The sequence below is a fragment of the Alosa pseudoharengus genome, unplaced genomic scaffold, assembly GCF_046254945.1.
Source record: "Alosa pseudoharengus isolate Yale_2024_CS ecotype anadromous, Long Island Sound unplaced genomic scaffold, YU_APseudo_1.1 YU_APseudo_1.1_scf_61, whole genome shotgun sequence".
NCBI lineage: Eukaryota > Metazoa > Chordata > Actinopteri > Clupeiformes > Clupeidae > Alosa > Alosa pseudoharengus.
The window spans coordinates 15758-33035 of record NW_027468850.1 but is presented as its reverse complement, the minus strand read 5'-3'; the positions used below and the strand labels follow the sequence as shown (position 1 = coordinate 33035).

Below are 17278 nucleotides of genomic sequence, written 5' to 3'. Positions count from 1 at the left end.
AATTTCACTCTCTCTGCCTCTCTCATTGTCATTCTGCCGGGGCCCCATTGGATGGCTTGGGAGACTCGGTCCTGGTGGGTCGCTGTGTGGGTTTGGCATTGGTTGGGTCCTGTGGGTTATCCATTGGCCCTGGGCACCCGTTGTGCACCCCCCTCATATGCTCATGCACATGCCTTGTCCTGGAAGCACACAGCACGCTTAATCTCTTTTAATTGCACTACATATTAGGTGACATTCATAAAACACAAACAAAACTACAAAACAGGCTAGGGTAAGGGTGGGGTGCAGGTAGATACCTCATCAGGTGTCTATCTGCATGCCTCACTTATTTTAATGCACACATTACAGAGGAGGCATACATCTTACACAGGGTAAGTGTGGTGTGCATGGGGAAATCCTGACAGATAGTCACCATGCATGCCCACTTCTTTTAATGCTACACACTAGATAGAGCTCTCAACCTAGCCATTCACAAACATATTTAGGTCAAGAGTGGCGTCAATCACTCACTCACTCTACTCTACTCTACTCTACTCTACTCTACCTCTCTACTCTACTCTACCTCTCTACTCTACCTCTCTACTCTACCTCACTCACTCTACTCTACCTCTCTACTCTACTCTACCTCTCTACTCTACCTCTCTCACTCACTCACTCTACTCTACTCTACCTCTGTACTCTACCTCTCTACTCTACTCTACTTCTACTCTACCTCTTTACTCTACCTCTCTACTCTACTCTACCTCTCTCACTCACTCACTCTACTCTACTCTACCTTTCTACTCTACTCTACCTCTCTACTCTACCTCTCTACTCTACCTCTCTACTCTACTCTACCTCTCTCACTCACTCACTCACTCTACTCTACTCTACCTCTCTACTCTACTCTACCTCTCTACTCTACCTCTCTCACTCACTCACTCACTCACTCACTCACTCTACTCTACTCTACCTCTCTACCAGGGTAGGAATTTCACGGCGGCCACGACGGCCATGGCCGTCGTAGCCCCTTGCGTTGGCCGTGAAGCCCCTTTGAAAATCATAGGTTTACAGGCCACGGTGGCCTTGGTGCCCCCTTCTTTCAATATTCTGCTTGGTGTCCTAGCCTACTAATTGCGATTTTTATTTAGCCTGTGGCCTATCAAAATAATCTTAGCATTCACAGCGCAAATTAATTTAGTCTTTTACGCAGTGGAGAAAGTGACAGCGCAAGAAAGTGCGTCCAAATTCACCCATTCTTCTCAGTTGAACTACTCGCGAAGTAGCCTATTCATCACACAGACATCACAAGTATCACATGAAAGAGCTTTTCTCAGCTTTTAAACGATGTTAGCCGATAATTGCTATGTTGAACGGTTCGCGAGAAAAGTAAATAATATAATTCAATTTAATCATACATTCTACTGAAGGTTTTGCGTCCATGATCTCCCTACCCATTAATCTCGGTGGAATACTTCACGAACCCTTCTTTTAACACATGACAAACCACATATCAGAATAAACAGCAGACCTTACCGAACACAAAGGTGTAAAGCAGTCCCCTGTACAGTTAGCCGTTCCAGAGTAATCCAGTTTTGAATTTGCAGTAGGCTAAATTTCGACATGCATGGATGTCTCCAAATTTGGGCTTTAAGTTTTACAATGTGTTTAAATTGTTCCACATGATCTCATAACGGGCCAAATACAAAATAAATGTTACAAATATTGCCTAGATATTGGTAAATCAGAGGACAGCTGACTAAGAGTTTGTGAAAGTAGCCTTAATGATCACAAAATGCTAAGCATGCATCTAGGCTATTTGAGTTTCTTAAAGCTGAGCTGTGCTACATTTAAATTGTTCAATACATGATTTCATAGCAGGCCAAATATAAAATAAAGTTTATATATAGCCTAGATATCTGTTTTTATTAGATGATCAGATGATTTACAGTTCTATGTAATATGTCATGTTTCATGTTTTTGTAATGTTTCATACAGTGATGCAAGTCTACTGCAGTGAGTAGGCTAAATACAACTTTGATCATTTTTATAGCCTACTATTGTATAGTTAACTTTGGCCTTGGTGCCCTGACATGTGGCCTTTGTGCCCCCCACCAAATATGCCCAACTGAAGGCCAAGTGGCCTTGCCCCCAGAATGGTGAAATTCCAAGCCTGCTCTCTACTCTACTATACTCTACCACTCTACTCTACTCTACTCTACTCTACTCTACTCTACTCTACTCTACTCTACTCTACCTCTCTACTCTACCTCTCTACTCTACCTCTCTACTCTAACTTTTCTAATTTCACTCTCTCTGCCTCTCTCATTGTCATTCTGCCGGGGCCCCATTGGATGGCTTGGGAGACTCGGTCCTGGTGGGTCGCTGTGTGGGTTTGGCATTGGTTGGGTCCTGTGGGTTATCCATTGGCCCTGGGCCCCCGTTGTGCACCCCCCTCATATGCTCATGCACATGCCTTGTCCTGGAAGCACACAGCACGCTTACTCTCTTTTAATTGCACTACATATTAGGTGACATTCATAAAACACAAACAAAACTACAAAACAGGCTAGGGTAAGGGTGGGGTGCAGGTAGATACCTCATCAGGTGTCTATCTGCATGCCTCACTTATTTTAATGCACACATTACAGAGGAGGCATACATCTTACACAGGGTAAGTGTGGTGTGCATGGGGAAATCCTGACATATATTCACCATGCATGCCCACTTCTTTTAATGCTACACACTAGATAGAGCTCTCAACCTAGCCATTCACATACATATTTAGGTCAAGAGTGGCGTCACTCACTCACTCACTCTACTCTACTCTACTCTACTCTACTCTACCTCTCTACTCTACTCTACCTCTCTACTCTACCTCTCTACTCTACCTCACTCACTCTACTCTACTCTACCTCTCTACTCTACTCTACCTCTCTACTCTACCTCACTCACTCTACTCTACTCTACCTCTCTACTCTACTCTACCTCTCTACTCTACCTCTCTCACTCACTCACTCACTCACTCTACTCTACTCTACCTCTCTACTCTACCTCTCTCACTCACTCACTCACTCTACTCTACTCTACCTCTCTACTCTACCTCTCTACTCTACCTCTTTACTCTACCTCTCTACTCTACTCTACCTCTCTCACTCACTCACTCTACTCTACTCTACTCTACCTTTCTACTCTACTCTACCTCTCTACTCTACCTCTCTACTCTACCTCTCTCACTCACTCACTCACTCACTCTACTCTACCTCTCTACTCTACTCTACCTCTCTACTCTACCTCTCTCACTCACTCACTCACTCAATTTCAAATATGCTTTATTGGCACGACAAACCATATGATGCATTGCCAAAGCGTTCACAGGAATAATAATAATTAAAGAAAATACAAATACAAAATGATATAAACATGTACAAACATTACAAACATTGTTACACTTCCGTCACACACACACACACACACACAGCACGTCACAACCATACAAGACCATTGTCTGTACACGTGCATAGGAAAACCAAGACAGGACAAAACAAAAACAAACAGGAGACATGGTGTAACAGACTGGGGCTGGGGAGCAGTGTTATGTTGAAGGGTGGAGGTAGTGGGGTGGTTATCTTAAGTAATGCCTTCTCTCAGGTTATGGAGTGAGGACACATAACTGGCTGCCAGTATGCATGTGCTGGTGTCCTCACCCAAAACTACAGCAAGTCTTTTCTGTTCCTCCAGTTTTGTAAAGTTGGGAATGATGTTGTTCAAAATGGTGAAATATTTGTCTCTTTTGGGACCGATATTTGTCACAGTGTAGCAGAAAGTGCACCTCTGACTCTACCTCCCCTGTCATACAGTGACCACATGTCCTTTGCTCTTTGGGCAGCCATGACTTCTTGTGCCTGCCTTTCTCTATGGCTAGACTGTGGTCACTCAGCCTGTACTTGGTGAGGATCTGTCTCTGCTTCGTATCTCTGACAGTGTGGAGATACTCTGCCAATTGATAGTCTTTTCGTATGCCAATGTAACATTCTAGTTTGTGTTGTAATTTTGTTTCTTTCTTCCAGTGTTCCAAATAAGAATTCTTGTTGTTCTTGTTAATTTGGTTGATTCTGATTGGTTGTTGGGAAGCAGTGCTGGTCTGGACAATTTGTGGGTTAGGGGTTATTGGGTTAGTTAAATCCGAGACCAACTGACATAGGGGACTGGGCTTAGGGCTGAGCTCTTGGGATTTAAGTGCTTACAGCACGCTTACTCTCTTTTAATTGCACTACATATTAGGTGACATTCATAAAACACAAACAAAACTACAAAACAGGCTAGGGTAAGGGTGGAGTGCAGGTAGATATCTCATCAGGTGTCTATCTGCATGCCTCACTTATTTTAATGCACACATTACAGAGGAGGCATACATCTTACACAGGGTAAGTGTGGTGTGCATGGGGAAATCCTGACAGATATTCACCATGCATGCCCACTTCTTTTAATGCTACACACTAGATAGAGCTCTCAACCTAGCCATTCACATACATATTTAGTGAATGCACTAAAAGAAAAAGCACGACGAGCATTTTATGCAATAAAAAGAAATTTTCATCAAATAGATATACCAATTAAAATCTGGTCCAAAATATTTGACAGTCATTTTGCCAATTGCACTTTATGGAAGTGAAATATGGGGTCCACTCAGTAAGCACGACTACTCAAGATGGGACAAACACCCAATCGAAGCCCTGCATGCTGAATTCTGTAGAAATTTGTTACATATCCAAAGAAAAGTACCCACAAATGCTAGCAGGGCAGAATTAGGCCGATTTCCACTATTGATTAATATCCAAAAACGATCACTAAAATTCTGGATTCATCTAAAATTAAGCCCTCAAAATTCACTACATTTTAAAGCACTTAAATCCCAAGAGCTCATCCCTAAGCCCAGTCCCCTATGTCAGTTGGTCTCAGATTTAACTAACCCAATAACTCCTAACCCACAAATTGTCCAGACCAGTACTGCTTCCCAACCACCAATCAGAATCAACCAAATTAACAAGAACCACAAGAATTCTTATTTGGAACACTGGAAGAAAGAAACAAAATTATAACACAAACTAGAATGTTACATTGGCATACGAAAAGACTATCAATTGGCAGAGTATCTCCACACTGTCAGAGATACGAAGCAGACAGATCCTCACCAAGTACAGGCTGAGTGACTACAGTCTAGCCATAGAGAAAGGCAGGCACAAGAAGTCATGGCTGTCCAAAGAGCAAAGGACATGTGGTCACTGTATGACAGGGGAGGTAGAGTCAGAGGTGCACTTTCTGCTACACTGTGACAAATATCGGTCCCAAAGAGACAAATATTTCACCATTTTGAACAACATCATTCCCAACTTCACAAAACTGGAGGAACAGAAAAAACTTGCTGTAGTTTTGGGTGTGGACACCAGCACATGCATACTGGCAGCCAGTTATGTGTCCTCACTCCATAACCTGAGAGAAGGCATTACTTAAGATAATCACCCCACTACCTCCACCCTTCAACATAACACTGCTCCCCAGCCCCAGTCTATTACACCATGTCTCCTGTTTGTTTTGTTTTGTCCTGTCTTGGTTTTCCTATGGACGTGTACAGACAATGGTCTTATATGGTTGTGACGTGCTGTGTGTGTGTGTGTGTGTGTGTGTGTGTGTGTGTGTGTGTGTGTGTGTGTGTGTGTGTGTGTGTGTGTGTGTGTGTGTGTGTGTGTGTGTGTGTGTGTGTGTGTGTGTGTGACGGAAGTGTAACAATGTTTGTAATGTTTGTACATGTTTATATCATTTTGTATTTGTATTTTCTTTAGAAATTTATTTTATATTAATAAGCTACATTATTATTGCAAATATCGTATTATTAATAATGATATATTGAGTTATTGTTAATGATTATAATGTTGATTGTAGGCCTTTACATAGCCATATACACAACGCCTATGCATATTACATAGGTTGATTAACTATTGAACTATAAATGATGTTCTATTGATTAACAGTTAGTTAGAAAACAATTACAATATTTGTTTTTCAGATGGCTATGATAAAGTTGGGTCGTAGTCTTTTATTTGGTAGTAAATCATTTGTAAACTATCTAAAAAATGTACTTTTTATAATTAATTGATGGTAAATGATTGCATCAAACCTTTTTTTTAATGGCTATTATGAAGTTGTATCTTAGTCTTTTATATGTTAATAAACAATTTGTAAATTATCTAAAAATGTCAATCTTATAATCAATTGATGGAAAATGACTGCATGAAACAAAATTTTGGGTGGCTATTATGAAGTTACATCTTAGTCTTATATTTTAATGAACAATTTGTAAATGATCCAAAAATGCTGTATTTCAAACTGATGGGATATACCTGGAGCAAACAATGTATAAACACATTGAAGTTGTAACTGATGTTCATAGTTCTGTACTTAACTTATGACTTTGCCGATTAAAGTCAAATATTGTTAAATGACAATAGTGATAATGAAAACAATAACACTTTACATACACTGCAATTACAGATGCTTAACACATTGTAAAGCATTGTCACACATCACAATTGGCTTTAATATCAAGAGATATTTATTGAAATCAAAACTTCTGATCCATCAGAAGAGGGCAATAAGCAAATAAAAATTAAACAAAAAACATAATAGCTTAAAAGGCTATCAATCCTTCATTGCAACACCACAGCATAAACAAAACAGGGTGGTGGGGCGAGGGGCACTTACTTCTGCTGCCTCTTCAGACAATCAGACAGTAAACATGAACACAACATGAATGAACACTGCTTAAACATAAGAGGGTTGTTGGCGGGGGGCTTACTTCGGCTCCCTCTTAATGTAGGGTATGAGATTGCCCTCATGTTTGAGTTTTGCTATCTCAGCTCTGACCTGTGTATCATTCTCAATAAGGTCTTCACATTTACTTAGAAAATCAGAAATTTTTCCTCTTTTGTTGTAGCCTGCCAAAAGCTCCTCAAATTTTTCTGGTGAAGCTATAGCCAACTCTGGGATAGCTGCTTTTGATCGAACGGTCAGCTCTGTAACACCAGCAATGGTACACGCTTCCCCAAGTTTTTTTCCACGGTTGTAAGCCCGCAGAACCTTCTTGTACCTTGCAACGATGTCTTTTGGACTGGAAGCTGCATCAGTAAGAAATAAAACAAATAGAGATTAACTGGACTGTGAGATGAGACAAAATATTGTTGACATTAACATGCATCACCCATAACTTGACCATGCCTAAGCTGGTTAAGAGTATTTTGGGTATTGGATATTTCAAAGTGGTAATATGGTGGCAGCATGGAGGGGAGTGTCTCCAGGACGCTGGTTTCACTGTTAAGCCTTCATGAGGTGTCGTGGGCCTAACTTAACGAAACATCGGTGAATGAGGGTGCCCACTTGATAACCCCAATGACATGCCACATACTATATACTGCTGTTGGATGGGCCATTTGTCTTGTGTTTGTGACCATTTGTTGGTGGATTTGTGGGTAGCGTGCTTTTTAAAGTTAATTTTGAGTAGGGGCTTCTGAATGTGTTTTTACCTTGGATTTTGGCACAAGGGATTTTAACTTTAATCCTGTGTATTAATGTAATTGTTTTTGTAAACAGGAGCCCTCCCTTATGACTCACCTCTTTGTCCACATTCAGGTTTTGCGGACTTCTGTTCCTTCCGATGCCTTTTGTCTTTCCTTGTATGCTTTTTTTTGTAACGCCTTTTCTTATGACTTTCATCGTCTGATGACAATGAAGAATTGGAGGAAGAAGAGGAAGATGAATTACTGGTGGAAGAGGACTCAGATGATGACTCAGATGAAGTGGTGTGGTCAGAAGTTGTGGTATGGCATATCTTGTCTGAAAAGAAACAATAAGGAAAGGGGACGGGAAAGTTTAATCAAGTGAAGTTTAAGTGAGAAGCTTCAGTACTCACATACTGTACATTTTGTCAGGTACAAAGGTGTATGTGTGTCCATCCTCAAGACCAACATGGTGACAACATGAAAAAAAAGTTATACTTGATATTTGATATTATCGATGGAGTCTTCAAAGGGCTCTACTGTGTAAGGGTTAATGTATAGAATGCCAGCCATTATCAAAAAAATAAGCCCCGACAGAGCGACCCGGACCCCACTTATTATACGGCTACCTACCAACATAAGAGAAGACACTTCACCTGATGGGTCTTTAAATGTATTTTTTACTGTTTTCATTGGCAAATGATGAGAAACAAACTTCACCAAACTCACTGAACTTGAATACAACATTCTTTAGAACGCAGCTGAACAACTGTCTGTAGTGAATCAGTGGCAAAAAGGCCACTATCCTTGACAGCGGTCAATTATGCTTAGCATAAAGAATTGACAGCCGAACGTGAATGGAGCGTTCTACTTACACTGTGAAGAGCCCTATATTAAAATGTTTTAATCCAAGTGGTGTTTGTTGTTAAGTGTCATATTGAGATAAAGTATTGACTTACCAGCCCCTTGTTTGCGAAGAGTGCAATTCCTTTTTCAGCTTCTTGTTCTTCCTTATCAGGACACCCTCTCTCTCCTTAGCTTTAAGGAGGAGCTCTGATACTGTTGGAGACATAGAGTTTCCTGAAAGACAGAAAGCAAGGAAGAAAAAAATAAATAAATAATAGGTAGAGCATGCTATGTTTCTGTTTTAAAAGCACATCAATACTACATTCATGGTTTGCTCTACATTTGTTCACCATGCAGTATGCTGTTTTTCACCAAAATACAGGCAGTATAACCACAATTAATGACAATAATAAACATAATAGGCTATTTGAAGATTTTGAGAGACTACACATAATACAATTAGTAGTCAGTTCTGCCCTTTGATGGCATATAGGCTTCAACAACTGTGAATGTTTACAGTGTAGGCTACATATGCTAAAAAGCATTTCTTAAATGTTTGCCTCTCGAAAACTATCTGCATCCCTCGGAGTGCTGCTCTCAAAATGTGTTAACGACCTGTGTGTAGCTGCTAAGCTGCTCCAAGACATCCTACAAGCTTTCACGCTAGCTACACCAGATGTGATAAGATAGCCATGCACATTTGACAAGTTGTTATAAACTTTAGGGGAAAAAAGCTAACGCTAGAAACTACTGTTAAGACAGTAAGTTGGATGCATTAATAACAGGCTAATAAGAATGAAAGTTAAGAAACTTACCGGCGGTTTGAGTTGAGTTTAGCACTATCTGGCTGGAACTCCCTTCGTGTCCATCAACGCCATCGTCATCGTCGATTAGGGTTACAGGCGATTTCTTTTCACCATCTAGTTTCCTGATCTTCCCTGACCTTGTAAAAGGTCTAATTTTTCTTTTTGCCATTTCGTGTCTAAGATAAATGGCAATGAAATGTAATGCTATGCTTATTTTCTTCTTTTAATTCCACGTTACTTCGAGATCTTGTCACTAGCCACTTGGTAACATAACGAAAAAATAAAGATTAGCTACCCTCAGCCGGAGTTTCCTGAATTCATTGACTTCAGAATAAGAGTTTAAAATCCCTCTCTTTGGGTTTGAAACTTGCCATGTTGATTTATAATTTGTAAATTGTATACTTTATAGTATGCTATTGAAAACCAACAATGGTAAATGAAGGCTGATAACATTGTGGCAAAACAGTATCATCAGTCAATGCTTATATTTGTATAATGACGTTTCCCCCCACCCTATTGCTGCTGGCTTCACAGCTACCAATGCACTTCTGGCGCGTATTTTTTGGCGCAAACTGGAACACAGTAGCATATTTCCTTATGGAATCAAGATGCCTGGTTTAGCAAGGGAGCTGCGGCAACTAATTGAAGGAAGAAGAAGTAAAAATAATTTAAAGAAGCTTATAAAATGGTTGTAGAGGAGAAGACTGATAAAAAAAAAAGATCAAATGCAACTTTTGCCACCATACAATGAAAATTGAACAGAAGTGTCATGGTGTGGATAAATGTGAATGGTAAGTTGTCTTTTTATCCATAGGTTATATTTATCACAGATAGATAGGCCTACATCTTGAATGAAAACCACTTATATTTTCTATATACTTAGGCTACTGGCATTTTTGGCATATCGGCCTAGGCTAGAAGACTCATTTCTAATTATCTGAAAAGCCTATACGATTTATATTTATGGGGGAAACATGTATAAGCCTAGGATACTATGAATTGAGATCAAACGAATAACTTTAAGTTTGATTTCATTGCTTGTGTTTTTTGTCCACAGGGTATGTCGACGTCGGGGCAAGCACAAAGGCATAGTCAGGAAATCCATCCGACACCAGACAATCTTCAGCAAATCCAAGATGTGCCTTTTCAGCTGGATGAGGTTCTTATACAGGTATGGACATAGACTACTACAGTAACAGTAGGTATATGTAGGCCAATTAGTTTTTAATGTTGCTTAAACAGGGCCTATACCCATAACAAGGCTTAAATATCAGATAGTCTTTTGGTATAACCTTTGGATGGACAATTAGGCACTTTTAAGTTCATCTTGAACATTCTGATCACAATAGGCCTTTCTCACAAAACGACCGATGGCCCAAAAAGTCTTCAGAGCAGGGACTGGCTCTTCCGGTTCCTGCACCTATAGGCGCTACACACCAACCCGATATCGACTGACGGATGCCGGCGGTGGTAGCTTTTCTGCCGATTACACATGTTGAATCGGCACAAAAGCTATCGCCGTCGGCACCTGGCAGCCAACTTTGGGTTGGTGTGTAGCGCCCTTAAACATTGGAAGCTCGAGTACACTGCTCTGAAGACTTTTTGGGCCATCGGTCGTTTTGTGAGAAAGGCCTATAGACAAGTAGGCTAAATTATAAATTCAGGTGTAAAAAGTTACCATGAATCATTATGTTTAATCATTCAGAGCGTACCATTTGCCAAGGTGAAGTGAAATGTGATCACATATCTAAAAAAATAATAAAGTAGGCTATTCTAAGATTTTTCCTGTGGGAAAATAACATGGGGATTTTAAATTATCGCATCTTTTAAACTCTCGCGGGGATGAAAAAGTCTGAAATGCAGACGTTTTCCTGAACACACTTTTGTCCTCTGCCTTCGAGTGGATACTGTGATCTCCGGTACGTGAAGGCGGCACACTTAGATTATTGCTACCCCAGAGCTAACTTGCAATGCAACTTGCCATAGGTAGTTAGCTTCAATTAACAACCGGATCTCCTTATATGGGCAAAGATGGCCGTTTTGGTTCTTTTTTGTAGGCAAACTTCAGAGGTCTATTGAGTCTGCCAGTCTGTCTCTATCAATAATCTATCTGTACTAGATATTTCCATCTAGTTACCTGCATTCTCTTCCATATCTACCCGACTATCATCTATCCATGTACCTATGTCTATTCATCCACCCACATCTATCTATGTCTTCACTTTCTCCCCTTTTCACTCTTTCTGTTTGTCTTACTTCTCTCTCATTCTACCTCCCTCTTTCTCTCCTTGATGCATATTTCATGTGTCCTAATTAGGTGTCTGCTCACTGTTTATTATGCACATTTTCACCATTACTATAATATTGTGTATTATCAGGTTTGCACAAGGCCTACGGTTAAGACAAGTTAACATGATAACCGATGACATTGCCGCAAGTTCAGCAACACTGACAAGAATGGCCAAACTTTTGAGAAATGTCTGTGTTGAGGCTGTGGAACGAATGCGAAGGAAGAGAGGACAGAGGCTGGGAGGTCGAAGAGAGTTTGTGGCGATAGATGAAAGCCACTTCAGGCACAAAAGAAAAGTAAATGCAAACACAATACACATAATGTATTTTTCTTCTTTTTGTTATTCCTCATCATCTTCCTCTTTCTCCTATTTTTATTACCAAAGAGTAAAATAATGCTTAAACATAATTTGTAATATCCATGTGTGCTTTTTTGACAGTATGGACGTGGCCGGATAACAGGTGGCTGGAAAAGAAAAAAGTGGGTGTTTGGGATGCTCGGTGTGAAGCACTCAAGACGTCGACCTATTCTACGTTTGGTGCCAAAAAGGACAAGACAAGAGCTGGTACCTCTCATCGTCCACCATATTAGAAGAGGGACTTCAGTCCTCTGCCTGCACTGGGGTATGATCATTACACAGTGAACCACAGTCAAGCATTCGTCAATGCAGATACAGGTTGCCACACTCAGCACATCGAGAGGGCTTGGCGGAGTTATAAGGAGATCATCTCAAGATGCAGGGGGAATCGGACAGAGGACTTGTTAACAGATCACCTTACACTAATTGAGTGGAATGAATGGCTAGCCAAAAAACATCGCAATGGCTCACTGGGTCGCCTACTCCATGACATTGCCAAGAAATATAAATAGAAGTTGTTTTGATGTGATGTTTTCCATAATCAAATTTGTTTTGTCAACTTTCATAACTTACCGTTTTGGTGAAACTTCAAATAAACATTATGTTCATAGATGGTTTGCACTCCAGTTATTGATTATGAGATTGACATTTTTAGATAATTTACAAATTGTTTATTAACATATAAAAGACTAAGATGCAACTTCATAATAGCCATTAAAAAAAAGGTTTGATGCAATAATTTCCCATCAATTAATTATAAAATGTACATTTTTAGATAGTTTACAAATGATTTACTACCAAATAAAAGACTACGACCCAACTTTATCATAGCCATCTGAAAAACAAATTTGTAACAAATTTGTAATTGTTTTTCTAACTAACTGTTATCAATAGAACATCATTTATAGTTCAATAGTTAATCAACCTATGTAATATCCATAGGTGTTGTGTATATGGCTATGTAAAGGCCTACGATCAACATTATAATCATTAACAATAACTCAATATATCATTATTAATAATATGATATTTGCAATAATAATGTAGCTTATTAATATAAAATAAATTGAAATCAAGCTATCACTAAACTGATATTTTTTAGTATGTTATATATAAATAAATTGTTTATTTTTTCATAAGCTGATAATAAAGTATTTGTAAGTTATGTATTTAGTAATCATTGATTGTTATCTACAAATGATTAAGTTATGATTATTAAGTGATTAAATATTTTATTATAGTTGCAAAATAAAGCATCAATTAACCATTTATAACGGATGGTTATTATAAAGTGCTACCACCACCCACTTGTACAACAGTAATTAGTGGTTGTAGCATGCAGCCCCACAAAGTATTGACCATAGTCAGCGTGGCCTCATTTTTGAGAGCCCCTCTCATTTGTTGACCCCGTTTGCACCAGCAGCAGTTCTATGAGAACGCTTACCATAGCCTTTTCCCCAATAGCAAAGATAATTATCTTTTTTTTCTGCGTGTGTAAATCACCATCCTAATTATACTGAGGCCTCAGGGCTAAAGTGGTGACATACATGAAGTTTGTCTTCCTTGTCTTGAATAATAAATTCAGTAACATGTGGGTAATCAAGATTAACCCTATGTTAATATCACAAGCCAATACTCACATTACATTATAAACAACGAATGATCTCAACAAAGGAACAAACGCTCTGATAGAAGCCTTGTTTCTCATCTATACTGATATTTAAATGACTGCAACACCTATTGCAGATGACATGAGACCAGCGTAACAGGTCTCCCTGCTGCCCAGCTTTCAAGTCTCCAACGGTCCGTCAACTTCCAAAAAGATGGAGTGGGAGAAGTGATTGTTGAGGTCATCGCTTCAGGTCTTCTGACCTTGCCACCTTGTCCTCCATTAGCCTGCCCCCAACACTCCCCTATCTGTAGCTCTGTCACCATCAGTCCCACCACACTCAGCTGGCCTCAGGGGCACTCTGCAAACCAGGGGAGGGGAATCTTAGGATGAAGGGGTCCCTGAAGAGGTCTCTTCATGTTCCCATGAGTCAGTGATTAGTAATATGTTGAAAAGAGTTCTGAGCCAACTTTGTAGCGATGCTATCACTTATTACTGGCAGACTTGTGACTTTATATGGTCAAAACAGTATTTAGATTATTTAACTTGATGCAGTTCATTTAATGTGCTAAAAGAACATTTTGTTTATGCAGATAAAGAAAATGGTAAATATTAAAATGAATGAACAAATAAAAAAATCACTGACACTATACTCACACCATTTTTCCTACCAGAGATTCGCCAATTGCAGGCTTCCTTGATGACTATGCATATGTGGTGGCTGGACTGCTGGACCTCTTCGAGGCCACACAGGCAGTGGAATGGCTTAAATGGGCAGAAGAACTCCAGCAGAAGCAGGACCAACTGTTCTGGGATGACCAAGGCAGCGGTTACTTTTGCAGTGACCCAAGTGACCCCACTGTGCTTCTAAGACTCAAGCAGGGTAAATCTCCTCTTCAAGTTGCCCTTAGTATTTGGGTTATTCTGTGTCAAATCAGGCAGAATGGTTGCAGAACCGTCTCAGATTTTGCTCAAAGCTTGTCGACATAATGTTTAGGTCCCAAAACTAAGACCTATAAAATAATTGTGTTAAATTCAAATTTTTTTATGCATTTTTCATCCTTGATTATTCATCGTTCTCACACTCTCAAAAATGCCTTATCTTGGAAGCCATATTTGGACAAAGTGTTATTCCTGCCCAAACTGTGTAGGATGGAAGAAAAACTTGTTGACTTGACCATTAAAAGTTTGTACTGCATGCCCATTGATTTAACACTTTGAGTGCCAAAAACGCAATATTGTGTTTTTTGTTCCCATGCGTTGAGTGCCAAAAACTCAATATTGTGTTTTTAGCTTTTTTTTTATTACGAAAATAGACACTCTAACACACCTTAGGTGCGATTTTAGATACTCTATGATGAATAGAACTGAAATAGATGACGATCGAAAACTCATGAAAACGCACGATCAGTGGCAGTCTCGCCAGGTCTCGCTAGGTCAATTCCCGGGAACTTTACAGGCAAGTTGGTTAATGCTGTGCCAATATTTGAGGTCTCCACAATAAATGCACACTATGATACTGAGGATCAAACTAGGTGTGATTGCATTTTTGGTTAATTTCATAGGACTGAAATGGTATGTGGAGTAGTTAGAGGAATAGCTCAGTGTAATGATTTAGTGTGCAAGGTGCCAATGTTGTACCATGTTTCATTCATGGATTAATACGCTGAATTTATTTTGTATTCAATATCAATTTATTATTGGTAAAACAATAATTTTGACTTATCTATTTATCTATAGTGCAACATTGGCAACTAAAGCTCATACATTGAGCTACTTCCACATAGATTTGTATCTGCCTATTAGCTATCCCACATACCATTTTAGTCCTTTGAACATGACTGAAAATAGTGGAAAATATGTGGAGAACTCAAATATTGGAAAAACATTAATAAAATATTATGTATTGAAAGGAAAAATAATGATCAATACCAAAAGTCATTCTTTTTGCACATTTTCCAAATCTAGGGCCTTATAGGAAATCAGTGAGAATGGCATACACATTTTTAAGGGTTGTCATTCTGAGAACATGTTTGTCTTCCATCCTACAAAGTCTGGTCTGGCTATGAATGATACTTTTCACAATATCAATCCCCAAATATTGCTTCCCATATATTGTGCTTTTCAGGCTATAAAACTAAATAAATATCTAGGGCTGAAAAAATATGGATTTGAACAGAAATATTGGTAACACTTTACTTGACGGGTGAGTTCATAACACATTCATAGCAGCTGTCATAAACTGCACATAAAGCATTCATGACTGTTTCATGAGACATGACTCAACATTCATACCAAACCTTTCATGAATGTGGAAGACAGAATGACAACAACTTGTCAAAATAAAAGTCCAACAATCACATGAATTCACCCGTCAAGTGAAGTGTTACCGAAATATTTTACAAGCCTTGGTTTTGGGACTCATTCATGACATACACAAGGTTTAGACAAAATCGGAGACGGTGCTCTGCTGTCTAGACTGGTTATTTACTTACTCACGTTTATAGCAGTTACAAGGTATGACCTAGACTAAACATACAGTATTTTGGTCAAACCTTACTTGGATGGTCTCCTATAGACCTGTCCTTCCCGGATGTCACAATTGTGTTTGATTTTTTTTTTTGCGATCAAATGACTAGCCTTTTTCCCATTAAAGCCCATCTAAGCTCTTCATTGTTATAGCAGGAGACAAATGAATGACAGAGAAAAATAGCAAGCAGACAGATTATGTGTATCAACATTTTTCTTTGTTATTTTTTGTGATCTCAAAGTAGCACTTCTGTTATGTCGGATTAAATTTAGTGAGCTAGGTACCTAAAAGGCATGCAAAACTTCAAAACACCATGCAATGCAGGCAATGTGTTCAAGCCATTATGTAATTTCCCCCTCTGATCACTATCAAACCGTTTACTGCTGTTAACGGTGTGTACAAAGCCCATGCTGATGTTTTTACTGTCAGCCCAACCCCCACACGAAAAGGCCTATTAGAATTTTGGCCCATTTGTCCTCACTTTTCAGAATCTGGTCGGTGGTCACCCTATGGACTATCCAAGTAAAGTGTTATGATATAAGTATAATGACAAAATAGTATCACTCTAGCTGATATGCATGATGACGTCCACACATATTAACTATTACAATATTAATGCTAATATTGTTATATATATATATAACAATATTAGCATTAATATTGTAATAAAGAGCCATTCACAAAAGAAATGAGAACTATAAAGTTAACTGTATATATACAGTTAACTTTATAGTTCTCATTTCTTTTGTGAATGGCTCTTTATCCAACTGTTACCACCTTTACACCAGATTCAACTTTCAGAATTTTTTTAAATGTATTTTACAGTCATGAAAAGTACCTGTAAGAAACGTGGCAATCATAAACATCTCGAGTCATGTCTAGAAAGCCAGGGTTGGTATTATAGCGTTTCCCTGGTTCAGGTGTGCTGCTGAAACTCACGCAATCACAACAAATTGAACTGACCTCTAAGCCAGATGGCACCATAAAAGTGGCACAGGATTGATATGTGGGGGGTGAGAATATAGAAGCAAACCATTGCAAGCGTGTTTGACTAAGTAAGATAGACATACGAAGGATTTTTCATCCTGGGAAAGTGACTGTGACATTCTAGTGGAGCTGGGCATGGGAGTGTAGACATCAGGGGCTGTACTGCTGCTACCACACAGAGGCAGAGACCAGAGGCCAGCCTCTGTCCTGTCACAAAGACAAATCACCTCCACAGTGCCACGCCATCCCTGATTTTACACCCTGTCCCTGGAGCCGGTAGTGTTTAACCTCCATCTGCCATGCTTTCACAACATGGCATC

At 39.3% G+C, this 17278-nt stretch overlaps 2 long non-coding RNA genes across 3 annotated transcripts; one reads left to right on the top strand and one right to left on the bottom strand.

The window, feature by feature from the left end:
• Window positions 1-6074: 6074 nt before the first annotated feature.
• On the bottom strand, window positions 6075-9305 carry LOC143108698 (uncharacterized). The gene is made up of 4 exons (XR_012983768.1): window positions 9194-9305; window positions 8492-8612; window positions 7648-7869; window positions 6075-7154 (listed from the first exon to the last, which is right to left on the bottom strand). It is a non-coding gene; the product is annotated as an uncharacterized LOC143108698 (long non-coding RNA).
• Window positions 9306-10267: 962 nt separating this feature from the next.
• On the top strand, window positions 10268-14195 carry LOC143108699 (uncharacterized). Of its 2 annotated transcripts, XR_012983770.1 has the most exons (4): window positions 10268-10355; window positions 11563-11770; window positions 11914-12097; window positions 14116-14195. It is a non-coding gene; the product is annotated as an uncharacterized LOC143108699 (long non-coding RNA). The 2 variants fall into 2 exon arrangements; XR_012983769.1 differs by lacking the exon at window positions 14116-14195 and having other exon boundaries at window positions 11914-12442.
• The last annotated feature ends 3083 nt before the right edge of the window (window positions 14196-17278 follow it).